Source organism: Oncorhynchus keta, chromosome 1 (assembly GCF_023373465.1).
Source record: "Oncorhynchus keta strain PuntledgeMale-10-30-2019 chromosome 1, Oket_V2, whole genome shotgun sequence".
Lineage (NCBI taxonomy): Eukaryota > Metazoa > Chordata > Actinopteri > Salmoniformes > Salmonidae > Oncorhynchus > Oncorhynchus keta.
Window position 1 is genome coordinate 14,533,339 of NC_068421.1, and position 18,330 is coordinate 14,551,668.

An 18,330-nucleotide genomic window follows, 5' to 3' on the forward strand; every position below is an offset into this window, starting at 1 on the left:
AATATCGACTGAAACATGGCAAACGTTGTTTAGAATCAATCCTCAAGGTGTTTTTCTACATATCTCTTCAATGATGTATCGTTCCTGGAAGTGTGCTTCTCCCTCTTAATCCCATGGTAAAATGATTGCCACTGAGAATTACGCACCAACTTAGACAAAGGACACCGGGCGGACCCCTGGCAAATGTAGTCTCTTATGGCCAATCTTCCAATGATATGCCTACAAATACATCACAATGCTGCAGACATCTTGGATGAACGGCAGATTGCATAAGCTCGTTCACGGCACATTCACAGCCATATAAGGAGACAAATTAGGCTCATTTCCTGTTTGAGGTATCATCTTGGTTTCGCCTGTAGCATCAGTTCTGGGGCACTCACAGATAATATCTTTGCAGTTTTGAAAACGTCAGAGTGTTTTCTTTCCAAAGCTGCCAATTTATATGCATAGTCGAGCATCTTTTCGTGACAAAATATTGCGCTTAAAACGGGCACGTTTTTTTAATCCAATAATGACATAGGGCCCCCATAGGTTGAAGAGGAAAACGGATTCAATTATTTTTAGCCAGATATTAATGTGGAAGTTACCTGTGGCGCTGATGTTTAGGCAGAGGTATGTATAGTTCTTTGTGTGCTCTTGGGCAACGGTGTCTAGATGGAATTTGAATTTGCGGTCCTGACAACTTGACCTTTTTTGGAACACCATTATTTTTGTTTTACATAGATTTACTGTCAGGCCCCAGGTCTGACAGAATCTGTGCAGTAGATCAGGCTGCTGCTGTATAACCTGCTTGGTTGGGGACAGAAGCACCAGATCAAATCAAATTTTATTTGTCACATACACATGGTTAGCAGATGTTAATGCGAGTGTAGCGAAATGCTTGTGCTTCTAGTTCCGACAATGCAGTAATAACCAACAAGTAATCTAACTGACAATTCCTAAACTACTGTCTTATACACAGTGTAAGGGGATAAAGAATATGTACATAAGGATATATGAATGAGTGATGGTACAGAGCAGCATAGGCAAGATACAGTAGATGGTATTGAGTACAGTATATACATATGAGATGAGTATGTAAACAAAGTGGCATAGTTAAAGTGGCTAGTGATACATGTATTACATAAGGATGCAGTCGATGATATAGAGTACAGTATATACGTATGCATATGAGATGAATAATGTAGGGTAAGTAACATTATATAAGGTAGCATTGTTTAAAGTGGCTTGTGATATATTTACATCATTTCCCATCAATTCCCATTATTAAAGTGGCTGGAGTTGAGTCAGTGTCAGTGTGTTGGCAGCAGCCACTCAATGTTAGTGGTGGCTGTTTAACAGTCTGATGGCCTTGAGATAGAAGCTGTTTTTCAGTCTCTCGGTCCCAGCTTTGATGCACCTGTACTGACCTCGCCTTCTGGATGATAGCCCGCTCCGTGGCTCCGTGGCTCGACGACTCATTGCGAGCTCACAGAACAGGGCTCCGGGCAGCCGAGCGGAAATGGAGGAAAACTCGCCTCCCTGCGGACCTGGCATCCTTTCACTCCCTCCTCTCTACATTTTCCTCCTCTGTCTCTGCTGCTAAAGCCACTTTCTACCATTCTAAATTCCAAGCATCTGCCTCTAACCCTAGGAAGCTCTTTGCCACCTTCTCCTCCCTCCTGAATCCTCCCCCCTCCCTCCTCCCTCTCTGCAGATGACTTCGTCAACCATTTTGAAAAGAAGGTCGATGACATCCGATCCTCGTTTGCTAAGTCAAACGACACCGCTGGTTCTGCTCACACTGCCCTACCCTATGCTCTGACCTCTTTCTCCCCTCTCTCTCCAGATGAAATCTCGCGTCTTGTGACGGCCGGCCGCCCAACAACCTGCCCGCTTGACCCTATCCCCTCCTCTCTTCTCCAGACCATTTCCGGAGACCTTCTCCCTTACCTTACCTCGCTCATCAACTCATCCCTGACCGCTGGCTACGTCCCTCCCGTCTTCAAGAGAGCGAGAGTTGCACCCCTTCTGAAAAAACCTACACTCGATCCCTCCGATGTCAACAACTACAGACCAGTATCCCTTCTCTCTTTTCTCTCCAAAACTCTTGAGCGTGCCGTCCTTGGCCAGCTCTACCGCTATCTCTCTCAGTATGACCTTCTTGATCCAAATCAGTCAGGTTTCAAGACTAGTCATTCAACTGAGACTGCTCTTCTCTGTATCACGGAGGCGCTCCGCACTGCTAAAGCTAACTCTCTCTCCTCTGCTCTCATCCTTCTAGACCTATCGGCTGCCTTCGATACTGTGAACCATCAGATCCTCCTCTCCACCCTCTCCGAGTTGGGCATCTCCGGCGCGGCCCACGCTTGATTGCGTCCTACCTGACAGGTCGCTCCTACCAGGTGGCGTGGCGAGAATCTGTCTCCTCACCACGCGCTCTCACCACTGGTGTCCCCCAGGGCTCTGTTCTAGGCCCTCTCTTATTCTCGCTATACACCAAGTCACTTGGCTCTGTCATAACCTCACATGGTCTCTCCTATCATTGCTATGCAGACGACACACAATTAATCTTCTCCTTTCCCCCTTCTGATGACCAGGTGGCGAATCGCATCTCTGCATGTCTGGCAGACATATCAGTGTGGATGACGGATCACCACCTCAAGCTGAACCTCAGCAAGACGGAGCTCCTCTTCCTCCCGGGGAAGGACTGCCCGTTCCATGATCTCGCCATCACGGTTGACAACTCCATTGTGTCCTCCTCCCAGAGCGCTAAGAACCTTGGCGTGATCCTGGACAACACCCTGACGTTCTCAACTAACATCAAGGCGGTGTCCCGTTCCTGTAGGTTCATGCTCTACAACATCCGCAGAGTACGACCCTGCCTCACACAGGAAGCGGCGCAGGTCCTAATCCAGGCACTTGTCATCTCCCGTCTTGATTACTGCAACTCGCTGTTGGCTGGGCTCCCTGCCTGTGCCATTAAACCCCTACAACTCATCCAGAACGCCGCAGCCCGTCTGGTGTTCAACCTTCCCAAGTTCTCTCACGTCACCCCGCTCCTCCGCTCTCTCCACTGGCTTCCAGTTGAAGCTCGCATCCGCTACAAGACCATGGTGCTCGCCACGGAGCTGTGAGGGGAACGGCACCTCAGTACCTCCAGGCTCTGATCAGGCCCTACACCCAAACAAGGGCACTGCGTTCATCCACCTCTGGCCTGCTCGCCTCCCTACCACTGAGGAAGTACAGTTCCCGCTCAGCCCAGTCAAAACTGTTCGCTGCTCTGGCCCCCAATGGTGGAACAAACTCCCTCACGACGCCAGGACAGCGGAGTCAATCACCACCTTCCGGAGACACCTGAAACCCCACCTCTTCAAGGAATACCTAGGATAGGGTAAGTAAGGGTAAGTAATCCTTCTCACCCCCTTCTCCCCCAACAAGATTTAGATGCAAGTGGCTGTTCCACTGGTTGTCATAAGGTGTATGCACCAATTTGTAAGTCGCTCTGGATAAGAGCGTCTGCTAAATGACTTAAATGTAAATGTAATAGTGGGGTGAACAGGCAGTGGCTTGGGTGGTTCATGTCCTTGATGATCTTTATGGCCTTCCTGTAACATCGGGTGGTGTAGGTGTCCTGGAGGGCAGGTAGTTTGCCCCCGGTGATGCGTTGTGCAGACCTCACTACCCTCTGGAGAGCCTTACGGTTGAGGGCGGAGCAGTTGCCGTACCAGGCGGTGATACAGATCAGGCGGTGATACAGATCATTAGTAGACATTTGACTTCAGATTCTAGTAGGGTGAGGCCAGGTGCTGCAGACTGTTCTAGTGTCCTCGCCAATTCGTTGATACAGTTTAAGTCAGAAGTTTACATACACTTAGGTTGGAGTCATAAAAACTTGTTTTTCAACCACTCCACAAATTTCTTGTTGACAAACTATAGTTTTGGCAAGTCGGTTAGGACATCTACTTTGTGCATGACACAATACATTTTTCCAACAATTGTTTACGTACAGATTATTTCACTTATAATTCACTGTATCACAATTCCAGTGGGTCAGAAGTTTACATAGACTAAGTTGACTGTGCCTTCAAACAGCTTAGAATATTCCACAAAATTATGTAGTGGCTTTTGAAGCTTCTGTTAGGCTATTTGACATCATTTGAGTCAATTGGAGGTGTACCTGTGGATGTATTTCAAAGCTTACCTTCAAACTCAGTGCCTCTTTTCTTGAGATAATGAGAAAATCTAAAGAAATCAGCCAAGACATCATGAAAAAAATTGTAGACCTCCACAAGTCTGGTTCCTTGGGAGCAATTTCCAAATGCCTGAAGGTATCACGTTCATCTGTACAAACAATAATACGCAAGTATAAACACCACGCAGCCGTCATACCGCTCTGGAAGGAAACGCGTTCTGTCTCTTCGAGATGGACGTACTTTGGTGCCAAAAGTGCAAATAAATCCCAGAACAACAGCAAAGGACCTTGTGAAGATGCTGGAGAAAACAGGTACAAAAGTATCTATATCCACAGTAAAACTAATCCTATATCGACATAACCAGAAAGGCCGCTCAGCAAGGAAGAAGCCACTGCTCCAAAACTGCCATAAAAATCTGGACTACGGTTTGCAACTGCACATGGGGACAAAGATCGTACTTTTTGGAGAAATATCGTCTGGTCTGATGAAACAAAAATAGAACTGTTTGGCCATAATGATCATCATTATGTTAGGAGGAAAAAGGGGGAGGCTTGCAATCCGAAGAACACCATTCCAATCGTGAAGCACAGGGGTTGGCAGCATCATGTTGTGTGTGCTTTGCCTCAGGAGGGACTGGTGCACTTCACAAAATAGATGGCATCATGAGGTACGAAAATGATGTGGATATACTGAAGCAACAACTCAAGACATCAGTCAGGAAGTTAAAGCTTGGTCGCAAATGAGTCTTCCACATGGAAAATGACCACAAGCATACTTCCAAAGTTGTGGCAAAATGGCTTAAGGACAACCAAGTCAAGGTATTGGAGTGGCCATCACAAAGCCCTGACCTCAATCCTATAAAATATTTGTGGGCAGAACTGAAAAGGCGTGTAAGAGCAAGGAGGCATACAAACCTGACTCAGTTACACCATCTCTGTCAGGAGGAATGGGCCAAAATTCACCCAACTTATTATGAGAAGCTTGTGGAAGGCTGCCCAAAAAGTTTGACCCAAGTTAAACAATTTAAAAGGCAATGCTACCAAATACTAATTGAGTGTATGTAAACTTCTGACCCACTGGGAATGTGATGAAAGAAATCAAAGCTGAAATAAACCATTCTCTCTACTATAAATCTGACATTTTACATTCTTAAAATCAAGTGCTTTTCCTAACTGACCTAAGACGGAATTTTTACTAGGATTAAATGTCAGGAATTGTGAAAAACTGAGTTTAAATGTATTTAGCTAAAGTGGATGTAAACTTCCAACTTCAAATGTATTTGTGTTGAAGAGGGTGGGGCTCAAGCTGCATCCCTGTTTCACCCCACGGCCCCGTGGAAAGAAAAGTGTGTGCTTTTTGCCAATTTTAACCGCACACTTGTTGTTTGTCTACATGGATTTTACAATGTTGTATGTTTTTCCCGCAAAACCACTTTCCATCAATTTGTATAGCAGACCCTCATGCCAAATTGAGACAAACCACAAAGCAAGGGAAGACTTGGCCTTTGTTTTGGCTTGGTTGCTTGCCTATTAGGGTGTGCATGGGTGAATACGTCCTCTCTCTCTCTCTCTCTCTCTCTCTCTCTCTCTCTCTCTCTCTCTCTCTCTCTCTCTCTCTCTCTCTCTCTCTCTCTCTCTCTCTCTCTCTCTCTCTCACACTCTCTCTCTGATCAATGTGAATGATTGAAGCAGAGAGGAGGAGGAGCGTGAGAGGGAAAAGGGTATAGCGTGAGAGGGAAAATATTTACACTAATACTTATGGCAAAGGCTCAGCAATCAATCAATCCTTCAGTGGTGGTGACACAGAGACTGTTCACTATTTCACACCTCAGCCCCATCCTCAGTCCCAAACAGCCCCATCCTCATTCCCAAACAGCTCCATTTTCAGCCCCAAGCAGCTCCATCCTCAGCCCCAAGCAGCTACATCCTCAGCCCCAAACAGCTCCATTATCAGCCCCAAGCAGCTCTGTCCTCAGCCCCAATCAGTTCCATCCTCAGCCCCAAGCAGCTCCATCCTCAGCCCCAAACAGCTCCATCCTCAGCCCCAAGCAGCTCCATCCTCAGCACCAAACAGCTACATTCTCAGCCCCAAGCAGCTCCATCCTCAGCCCCAAGCAGCTCCATCCTCAGCCCCAAACAGCCCCAGCCACAGCCTAAAACAGCTCCATTCTCAGCCCCAAACCACCCAATTCTCAGCCCCAAACAGCCCCGCCTCAGCCCCAAACAGCCCCATCCTCATTCCCAAACAGCCTCAGCCCCGCCTCAACCCCAACCAGCCCCATCCTCAACCCCGCCACAGCCCCTTCCTCAGCCCCCCCACAGCCCCACCTCAGCCCCAAACAGCCCCTTCATCAGCTCCAAACAGCCCCAGCCTCAGCCCCAAACAGCCCTGCCTCAGCCCCAAACAGCCCTGCCTCAGCCCCAAGCAGCCCCAGCCTCAGCCCCAAGCAGCCCCAGCCTCAGCCCCAAGCAGCCCCAGCCTCAGCCCCAAACAGCCGCGCCTCAGTCCCAAGCAGCCTCAGCACCAAACAGCCCTGCCTCAGCCCCAAACAGCCCCATCCTCAGCCCCAAACAGCCCCATCCTCAGCCCCAAACAGCCCCGCCTCAGTCCCAAACAGTCCCATCCTCAGCCCCAAACAGCCTCAGCCCCGCCACAGCCCCGCCTCAGCCCCAAACAGCCCCAACCTCAGCCCCAAACAGTCCCATCCTCAGCCCCAAACAGCCTCAGCCCCGCCACAGCCCCGCCTCAGCCCCAAACAGCCCCAGCCTCAGCCCCAAACAGTCCCATCATCAGCCTCAAACAGCCCCAGCCTCAGCCCCAAACAGCCTCAGCCTCAGCCCCAAACAGCCTCAGTCTCAGTCCCAAACAGTCTCAGCCCCAAACAGCCTCAGCCCCAAACAGCCTCAGCTGCAAACAGCCGCGCCTCAGTATCAAGCAGCCTCAGGCTCAAACAGCCACGCCTCAGTCCCAAACAGCCTCAGCCCCAAACAGCCTCAGTCCCAAACAGCCTCAGCCCCAAACAGCCTCAGCCCCAAGCACCCCCAGCCCGGGGGCAGGGTGAGTACTGACTGCCCCATTCTTTGCCAACTAAGCATCTTTCTCCTCTTTCCCCATCCTTTCCCTGGTTGTTTTTCTACGTTTCCTTTTCCCCTCATTTTTCACCTGTCACTTGAGTGCTCTGTTTTTCTTCTGTGTCTTGCCTCTCCACACCCTAAAAAGCCTCTACACCTCCATGTGTCTGTAGTAATTGCCACATGTGAGACGCGGGTGACTCGAGGCAAGTGGGGAGAGACACACAGCAACTATCAGAGCAGAGGGAAATAAGCTGTGCTCAGCAGATACCCGTCAACACTGCAGTGAGGGTGTGTGTGTGTGTGTGTGTGTGTGTGTGTGTGTGTGTGTGTGTGTGTGTGTGTGTGTGTGTGTGTGTGTGTGTGTGTGTGTGTGTGTGTGTGTGTGCGTGCGTGCGTGTGTGTGTGTGTGTGTGTGTGTGTGTGTGTGTGTGTGTGTGTGTGTGTGTGTGTGTGTGTGTGTGTGTGTGTGTGTGCAGGAGGAAGGGAGCTGCTGGGGTGTGTTAATTGAAGGAAGCATCCTTTGCTGGTGCTGCTGGGTTTTTCCTCTTGCCTTTGTCTCTGTACTGGTGCCATTAGTGGAGAGGGCAGCAGTACCAATGATACACCATTCATCACACATGTCAAACAGCACCGGCCAGCTGTCGGGGACAAGCAGGGAACATTAGCATTTCGGGACCGTTTCTCTCTATTTCTCTCTCCCTCTCCTCTTTCTCGTTTGCTCTCTCTCTCTTTCTCTCTCTCTATATATATATCTCTCATCTCTCTCATTCTCTCTCCTGCTCCATGTCTCCCTCACACTTTTTCCTATCTCTCTCTCTCTCTCTCTCTCTCTCTCTCTCTCTCTCTCTCTCTCTCTCTCTCTCTCTCCCCACTTGCTCCTCTCTCGCTCTCTCTCTCTCTCCATCGCTCTCTCTCTCTCTCTCTCTCTCTCTCTCTCTCTCTCTCTCTCTCTCTCTCTCTCTCTCTCTCTCTCTCCCTCTTTCTCCATGTCTCCGCACTCTTTTTCCTCTCTATCTCCCTCTCTATATCTCATGAAATGTTTGTGTTAGAATATAATTTTAGTGACCATGGCATAGAACATACAGTCAGCTCCAAACATATATGGGACTGTAACCCATTTAATGTTTTTTTTGGCTCGAAAGTACAGCGCTTTGGAGACATGCTAACCTCTCACCATTACAATAACAGGGGAGGTTAGCATTTTGGAGGGTATGATATTTATGCCTCTGTAACTTTCTCATTCATCATTATTCCTGATTTATTTATGGTATCATTCATAATAATGTGAAAGTGTTTAGAAAAATATGATATTCGTATTTACAGTAAAAGGGACATAAAATGATCTGAAACACAAACAAAACAAACAGCAAATATATTCAACAAGTTTGTAGAGTCACAAACTTGATGTAATCATTGAGTACTAGGAATATGGGGCCAAATACTGAACCTTTGTCTACTTTAATACACCTATAAGTGAATTTGTCCTAATACTTTTGGTCCCGTAAATGGGGGAACTATGTACAAACAGTGCAGAACTTTCTAAACAGTTCACCAGATATGGATACAAATACTCTCAAATGAAAGCTGACAGTCTGCACTTTAACCTTGTAGTCACTGTTTGATTTCAAATCCATAGCGCTGGAGTACTGAGACAAAACCATGACAGAAATGTGTCACTGTCCCAAAACTTTTGACTGTAAATGTTCCACCGCTTCCCTTTCCATGGATTGCTCTTCCAGTGAAACAGTAGATGGTTTTGTGTGATCCCCCCCATTATAACATTGCTCTTCCAGTGAAACAGTAGATGGTTTTGTGTGATCCCCCCCATTATAACATTGCTCTTCCAGTGAAACAGTAGATGGTTTTGCGTGATCCCCCCCATTATAACATTGCTCTTCCAGTGAAACAGTAGATGGTTTTGTGTGATCCCCCCCATTATAACATTGCTCTTCCAGTGAAACAGTAGATGGTTTTGCGTGATCCCCCATTATAACATTGCTCTTCCAGTGAAACAGTAGTTGGTTTTGTGTGATCCCCCCATTATAATATTGCTCCTCCAGTCAAACAGTAGATGGTTTGTGTGATCCCCCCATTATAACATTGCTCTTCCAGTGAAACAGTAGATGGTTTTGTGTGATCCCCCCCATTATAACATTGCTCTTCCAGTGAAACAGTAGATGGTTTTGTGTGATCCCCCCCATTATAACATTGCTCTTCCAGTGAAACAGTAGATGGTTTTGCGTGATCCCCCCCATTATAACATTGCTCTTCCAGTGAAACAGTAGATGGTTTTGTGTGATCCCCCCCATTATAACATTGCTCTTCCAGTGAAACAGTAGATGGTTTTGCGTGATCCCCCCCCATTATAACATTGCTCTTCCAGTGAAACAGTAGATGGTTTTACGTGACCCCCCATTATAACATTGCTCTTCCAGTGAAACAGTAGATGGTTTTGCGTGATCCCCCCATTATAACATTTCTCTTCCAGTGAAACAGTAGATGGTTTTGCGTGATTTACATTTACATTTAAGTCATTTAGCAGACGCTCTTATCCAGAGCGACTTACAAATTGGTGCATACACCTTATGACAACCAGTGGAACAGCCACTTGCATCTAAATCTTGTTGGGGGTGAGAAGGATTACTTACCCTTACTTACCCTATCAAATCAAATCAAAATCAAATTTTATTTGTCACATACACATGGTTAGCAGATGTTAAATGCGAGTGTAGCGAAATGCTTGTGCTTCTAGTTCCGACAATGCAGTGATAACCAACAAGTAATCTAACTAACAATTCCAAAACTACTGTCTTATACACAGTGTAAGGGGATAAGGAATATGTACATAAGGATATATGAATGAGTGATGGTACAGAGCAGCATACAGTAGATGGTATCGAGTACAGTATATACATATGAGATGAGTGTGTAGACAAAGTAAACAAAGTGGCATAGTTAAAGTGGCTAGTGATACATGTGTTACATAAGGATGCAGTCGATGATGTAGAGTACAGTATATACATATGCATATGAGATGAATAATGTAGGGTAAGTAACATTATATAAGGTAGCATTGTTTAAAGTGGCTAGTGATATATTTACATAATTCCCATCAATTCCCATTATTAAAATGGCTGGAGTTGGGTCAGTGTCAATGACAGTGTGTTGGCAGCAGCCACTCACTGTTAGTGGTGGCTGTTTAACAGTCTGATGGCCTTGAGATAGAAGCTGTTTTTCAGTCTCTCGGTCCCAGCTTTGATGCACCTGTACTGACCTCGCCTTCTGGATGATAGCGGGGTGAACAGGCAGTGGTTCGGGTGGTTGATGTCCTTGATGATCTTTATGGCCTTCCTGTAACAACGGGTGGTGTAGGTGTCCTGGAGGGCAGGTAGTTTGCCCCGGTGATGCGTTGTGCAGTCCTCACTACCCTCTGGAGAGCCTTACGGTTGAGGGCGGAGCAGTTGCCGTACCAGGCGGTGATACAGCCCGCCAGGATGCTCTCGATTGTGCATCTGTAGAAGTTTGTGAGTGCTTTTGGTGACAAGCCGAATTTCTTCAGCCTCCTGAGGTTGAATAGGCGCTGCTGCGCCTTCTTCACGACGCTGTCAGTGTGAGTGGACCAATTCAGTTTGTCTGTGATGTGTATGCCGAGGAACTTAAAACTAGCTACCCTCTCCACTACTGTTCCATCGATGTGGATAGGGGGTGTTCCTCTGCTGTTTCCTGAAGTCCACAATCATCTCCTTAGTTTTGTTGACGTTGAGTGTGAGGTTATTTTCCTGACACCACACTCCGAGGGCCCTCACCTCCTCCCTGTAGGCCGTCTCGTCGTTGTTGGTAATCAAGCCTACCACTGTTGTGTCGTCCGCAAACTTGATGATTGAGTTGGAGGCGTGCGTGGCCACGCAGTCGTGGGTGAACAGGGAGTACAGGAGAGGGCTCAGAACGCACCCTTGTGGGGCCCCCGTGTTGAGGATCAGCGGGGAGGAGATGTTGTTGCCTACCCTCACCACCTGGGGGCGGCCCGTCAGGAAGTCCAGTACCCAGTTGCACAGGGCGGGGTCGAGACCCAGGGTCTCGAGCTTGATGACGAGCTTGGAGGGTACTATGGTGTTGAATGCCGAGCTGTAGTCGATGAACAACATTCTCACATAGGTATTCCTCTTGTCCAGGTGGGTTAGGGCAGTGTGCAGTGTGGTTGAGATTGCATCGTCTGTGGACCTATTTGGGCGGTAAGCAAATTGGAGTGGGTCTAGGGTGTCAGGTAGGGTGGAGGTGATATGGTCCTTGACTAGTCTCTCAAAGCACTTCATGATGACGGAAGTGAGTGCTACGGGGCGGTAGTCGTTTAGCTCAGTTACCTTAGCTTTCTTGGGAACAGGAACAATATCCTAGGTATTCCTTGAAGAGGTGGGGTTTCAGGTGTCTCCGGAAGGTGGTGATTGACTCCGCTGTCCTGGCGTCGTGAGGGAGTTTGTTCCACCATTGGGGGGCCAGAGCAGCGAACAGTTTTGACTGGGCTGAGCGGAAACTGTACTTCCTCAGTGGTAGGGAGGCGAGCAGGCCAGAGGTGGATGAACGCAGTGATCCCCCCCATTATAACATTGCTCTTCCAGTCAAACAGTAGATGGTTTTGTGTGATCCCCCATTATAACATTGCTCTTCCAGTGAAACAGTAGATGGTTTTACGTGACCCCCCATTATAACATTGCTCTTCCAGTGAAACAGTAGATGGTTTTGCGTGATCCCCCCATTATAACATTTCTCTTCCAGTGAAACAGTAGATGGTTTTGCGTGATTCCCCCCATTATAACATTGCTCTTCCAGTCAAACAGTAGATGGTTTTGTGTGATCCCCCATTATAACATTGCTCTTCCAGTGAAACAGTAGATGGTTTTACGTGACCCCCCATTATAACATTGCTCTTCCAGTGAAACAGTAGATGGTTTTGCGTGATCCCCCCCATTATAACATTGCTCTTCCAGTGAAACAGTAGATGGTTTTACGTGACCCCCCATTATAACATTGCTCTTCCAGTGAAACAGTAGATGGTTTTGCGTGATCCCCCCATTATAATATTGCTCTTCCAGTGAAACAGTAGATGGTTTTGTGTGATCCCCCCCATTATAACATTGCTCTTCCAGTGAAACAGTAGATGGTTTTGCGTGATCCCCCCCATTATAACATTGCTCTTCCAGTGAAACAGTAGATGGTTTTGCGTGATCCCCCCATTATAACATTGCTCTTCCAGTGAAACAGTAGATGGTTTTGCGTGATCCCCCATTATAACATTGCTCTTCCAGTGAAACAGTAGATGGTTTTGCGTGATCCCCCCATTATAACATTGCTCTTCCAGTGAAACAGTAGATGGTTTTGCGTGATCCCCCCATTATAACATTGCTCTTCCAGTGAAACAGTAGATGGTTTTGCGTGATCCCCCATTATAACATTGCTCTTCCAGTGAAACAGTAGATGGTTTTGCGTGATCCCCCCATTATAACATTGCTCCTCCAGTGAAACAGTAGATGGTTTTGCGTGATCCCCCCCATTATAACATTGCTCTTCCAGTGAAACAGTAGATGGTTTTGCGTGATCCCCCCATTATAACATTGCTCTTCCAGTGAAACAGTAGTTGGTTTTGTGTGTTCCCCCCCCCCCATTATAACATTGCTCTTCCAGTCAAACAGTAGATGGTTTTGTGTGATCCCCCCCCCCATTATAACATTGCTCTTCCAGTGAAACAGTAGTTGGTTTTGCGTGATCCCCCCATTATAACATTGCTCTTCCAGTGAAACAGTAGATGGTTTTACGTGACCCCCCATTATAACATTGCTCTTCCAGTGAAACAGTAGATGGTTTTGCGTGATCCCCCCCATTATAACATTGCTCTTCCAGTGAAACAGTAGATGGTTTTACGTGACCCCCCATTATAACATTGCTCTTCCAGTGAAACAGTAGATGGTTTTGCGTGATCCCCCCCATTATAACATTGCTCTTCCAGTCAAACAGTAGATGGTTTTGCGTGATCCCCCCCATTATAACATTGCTCTTCCAGTGAAACAGTAGATGGTTTTGCGTGATCCCCCCATTATAACATTGCTCTTCCAGTGAAACAGTAGATGGTTTTGTGTGATCCCCCCCATTATAACATTGCTCTTCCAGTGAAACAGTAGATGGTTTTGCGTGATCCCCCCATTATAACATTGCTCTTCCAGTGAAACAGTAGTTGGTTTTGTGTGATCCCCCCATTATAATATTGCTCCTCCAGTCAAACAGTAGATGGTTTTGTGTGATCCCCCCCATTATACCATTGCTCTTCCAGTGAAACAGTAGATGGTTTTGCGTGATCCCCCCCATTATAACTTTGCTCTTCCAGTGAAACAGTAGTTGGTTTTGCGTGATCCCCCCATTATAACATTGCTCTTCCAGTGAAACAGTAGATGGTTTTGTGTGATCCCCCATTATAACATTGCTCTTCCAGTCAAACAGTAGATGGTTTTGTGTGATCCCCCCATTATAACATTGCTCTTCCAGTCAAACAGTAGATGGTTTTACGTGACCCCCCCATTATAACATTGCTCTTCCAGTCAAACAGTAGATGGTTTTACGTGACCCCCCATTATAACATTGCTCTTCCAGTCAAACAGTAGATGGTTTTACGTGACCCCCCATTATAACATTGCTCTTCCAGTGAAACAGTAGATGGTTTTGCGTGATCCCCCCCATTATAACATTGCTCTTCCAGTGAAACAGTAGATGGTTTTGCGTGATCCCCCCCATTATAACATTGCTCTTCCAGTGAAACAGTAGATGGTTTTGCGTGATCCCCCCCCATTATAACATTGCTCTTCCAGTGAAACAGTAGATGGTTTTGTGTGATCCCCCCCATTATAACATTGCTCTTCCAGTGAAACAGTAGATGGTTTTGCGTGATCCCCCCATTATAACATTGCTCTTCCAGTGAAACAGTAGATGGTATTGCGTGATCCCCCCCCCATTATAACATTGCTCTTCCAGTCAAACAGTAGATGGTTTTGCGTGATCCCCCCATTATAACATAGCATCGTGTTGAGTGTGGTGTCTTGGGAGGATCAATGGATCTTAATGAAAGGCTGCACGGACGATGATGGCTAGGGCAGTAAGCAGTGTTACCAGGGCTTAATGGCCAGGCAGGCCCTTACTATATGCCATAGCAGACTTCCTACATTGGTCTCTCTCTCCTCATTGAAACAGTGTGCAGATCTTTATAGACATTTTGGGCCAGTCTAAAGGCCATGTGTTATAATTATACAAACCCTTTATGTAACTGATATCAATTATGTATCAGATTCACTAGCTCTGTTCTGTTAATATATGATGAAAGATGACATTTGCACTTTTGAGCCCAATCAGTTCACAAGATAAATCAATTATCGTCAGTGTCCTACTTTATTCTTTTTGCACCCCCCCACACACACACATAACATTTACAGTTCAGTCATTTAGCAGACGCTTTTATCTAGAGCGACTTACAGTAGTGAGCACATACCTTTTCGTACACACACTCATATGCATGTGCGCCAGAACGCTCTAAACACTAGAAGTACTCACCACACCCTTCATTCATTCTGCAGAGGGAGGTTCAGTCAGAGACAGTAGACAGTGGCAGTTGCCCAGGTTACCACAGAAGTCTGTCCGCTTTGGGTGCCAGCTGAGATTCAGTCCCATTCTCATCTCCAACAGCCCAATGTACCACAACCGCCAGCACCACCACAGTATGTCAACCCACACACTCCCACACTGATCTCACTCTATACAGCTCTCATTCCTTACCTCTACAATGGACTCCCCCCACACACACACATTTTGCTACACTGATCTACTGTGAACTCACCTTTCTAGTGTAATAGATAGACAGATACTGTAGATACATACACTGAGTGCACAAAACATTATGAACACCTGCTCTCTCCATGACAAAGCCTGCCCAGGTGAATCCAGGTGAAAGCTACAGTATGTTTTCTTATTTATGTAACCTTTTAAATCCCCTTCAATTAGTGTAGATGAAGGGGAGGAGACAGGTTAAAGAAGGATTTGAGACATAGATTGTGTATGTGTGCCATTCAGAGGGTCAATGGGCAAGACAAAGTATTTAAATTCCTTTGAACGGGGTATGGTAGTAGGTTCCAGACGCACCGGTTTGAGTGGGTCATGAACTGCAACACTGTTGTTTTTCTACGCCCAACAGTTTCCCATCGGTATCAAGAATGGTCCACCACAAAAAGGACAAACAGCCAACTTGACACAACTATGGGAAGCATTGGAGTCAACATCGGCCAGCGTCCCTGTGAAACGCTTTCAACACCTTGTAGTCCATGACCCGATGAAATGAGGGTGTTCTGAGGGCAAAGGGGGACGAAACTCTATATTAGGAAGGTGTTCCTAATGTTTTATACACTCAGTGTATATATACACTGTAGATATGATAGATATTGTTGATAGAGTATATAGTAGATACTGTAGATATAGTAGATAATGTAGATAGAGTATATAGTAGATACTGTAGATAGAGTAGATAATGTAGACAGAGTATATAGTAGATACTGTAGATAGAGTATATAAACTCAGTAAAAAAATAAACACATAATCTAACATTTATTTTCAGCATACTTAACATCTGTAAATATTTGTATGAACAAAACAAGATTGAGACAAACTGAACACGTTCCACAGACATGTGACTAACAGAAATGGAATAATGTGTCCCTGAACAAAGGGGGGTCAAAATCAAAAGGAACAGTCAGTATCTGGTGTGGCCAGCAGATACATTAAGTACTGCAGTGCATCGCCTCCTCATGGACTGCAATAGATTGACAATTTCTTGCTGTGAGATGTTACCCCACTCTTCCACCAAGGCACCTGCAAGTTCCCAGACATTTCTGGGGGGAATGTCCCCAGCCCTCACCCTCCGATCCAACAGGTCCCAGATGTGCTCAATGTGATCGAGATCCGGGCTATTCGCTGGCCATGGCAGAACACTGACATTCCTGTCTTGCAGGAAATCACGCACAGAACAAGCAGTATGGCTGGTGGCATTGTAATGCTGGAGGGTCATGTCAGGATGAGCCTGCAGGAAGGGGTCCACATGGAGGATGTCTTCCCAGTAACGCACAGCATTGAGATTGCCTGCAATGACAACAAGCTTAGTCTGATGATGCTGTGACACACCGCCCCAGACCATGACAGACCCTGCACCTCCAAATCAAATCAAATCAAATCAAATCTAATCTAATCTAATCTAATTGTATTTGTCACATACACATGGTTAGCAGATGTTAATGCGAGTGTAGCGACAGTCAGTGCTCAGACGGACAGTCTGAGCACTGATTGTGCGTTCTTGTTGTAACTCGGGCAATTGTTGCTGCCATCCTGTACCTGTCCCGCAGGTGTGATGTTTGGATGTACCGATCCTGTGTAGGTGTTGTTACACATGGTCTGACACTGTGAGGACGATCAGCTGTCCGTCCTGTCTCCAAGTAGCCCTGTCTTAGGCGTCTCACAGTAGGGACATTGTCATTTATTGCCCTGGCCACATCTGCAGTCCTCATGCCTCCTTGCAGCATGCCTAACTCACGTTCACGCATATGAGAAGGGACCCTGGGCATCTTTCTTTTGGTGTTTTTCATAGTCAGTAGAAAGGTCTCTTTAGTGTCCTACATTTTCATAACCGTGACCTTAATTGCCTACCGTCTGTAAGCTGTTAGTGTCTTATGACCGTTCCACAGGTGCATGTTTATCAATTGTTTATGGTTACTTGAACAATCAAGGGAAACAGTGTTTAAACCCTTTACAATGAAGATCTGTGAAGTTATTTGGATTTTTACGAATTATCTTTGAAAGACAGTGTCCTGAAAAAGGGACGTTTCTTCTTTTGCTGAGTTTAGATACTGTCAATAGAGTATATAGACACTGTAGATAGAGTATAAAGATACTGTAGATAGAGTATATAGATACTATAGATCGAGTATATAGCCACTGTAGATAGAGTATAAAGATACTGTAGATAGAATATAAAGATACTGTAGATAGAGTATATAGATACTGTAGATAGAGTATATAGATACTGTAGATAGAGTATATAGACACTGTAGATCGAGTATATATATACTGTACATAGAGTATAAAGATACTGTCAATAGAGTATATAGACACTGTAGATCGAGTATATAGACACTGTAGATAGAGTATAAAGATACTGTAGATAGAGTATATAGATACTGTACATAGAGTATATAGATACTGTAGATAGAGTATATATATATACTGTAGATAGAGTATATAGATACTGTACATAGAGTATAAAGATAATGTAGATAGAGTATATAGATACTGTACATAGAGTATATAGATACTGTAGATAGAGTATATATATATACTGTAGATAGAGTATATAGATACTGTACATAGAGTATAAAGATAATGTAGATAGAGTATAAAGATACTGTAGATAGAGTATATAGATACTGTACATAGAGTATAAAGATACTGTAGATAGAGTATATATATACTGTACATAGAGTATAAAGATACTGTCAATAGAGTATATAGACACTGTCAATAGAGTATATAGACACTGTAGATCGAGTATATAGACACTGTAGATAGAGTATATAGATACTGTAGATAGAGTATAAAGATACTGTAGATAGAGTATAAAGACACTGTAGATAGAGTATAAAGATAATGTAGATTGAGTATAAAGATACTGTAGATAGAGTATAAAGATACTGTAGATAGAGTATAAAGATACTGTAGATAGAGTATATAGATACTGTAGATAGAGTATAAAGATACTGTAGATAGAGTATATAGATACTATAGATCGAGTATATATATATACTGTACATAGAGTATAAAGATACTGTCAATAGAGTATATAGACACTGTAGATCGAGTATATATATACTGTACATAGAGTATAAAGATACTGTCAATAGAGTATATAGACACTGTAGATCGAGTATATAGACACTGTAGATAGAGTATAAAGATACTGTAGATAGAGTATATATATACTGTAGATCGAGTATATATATACTGTA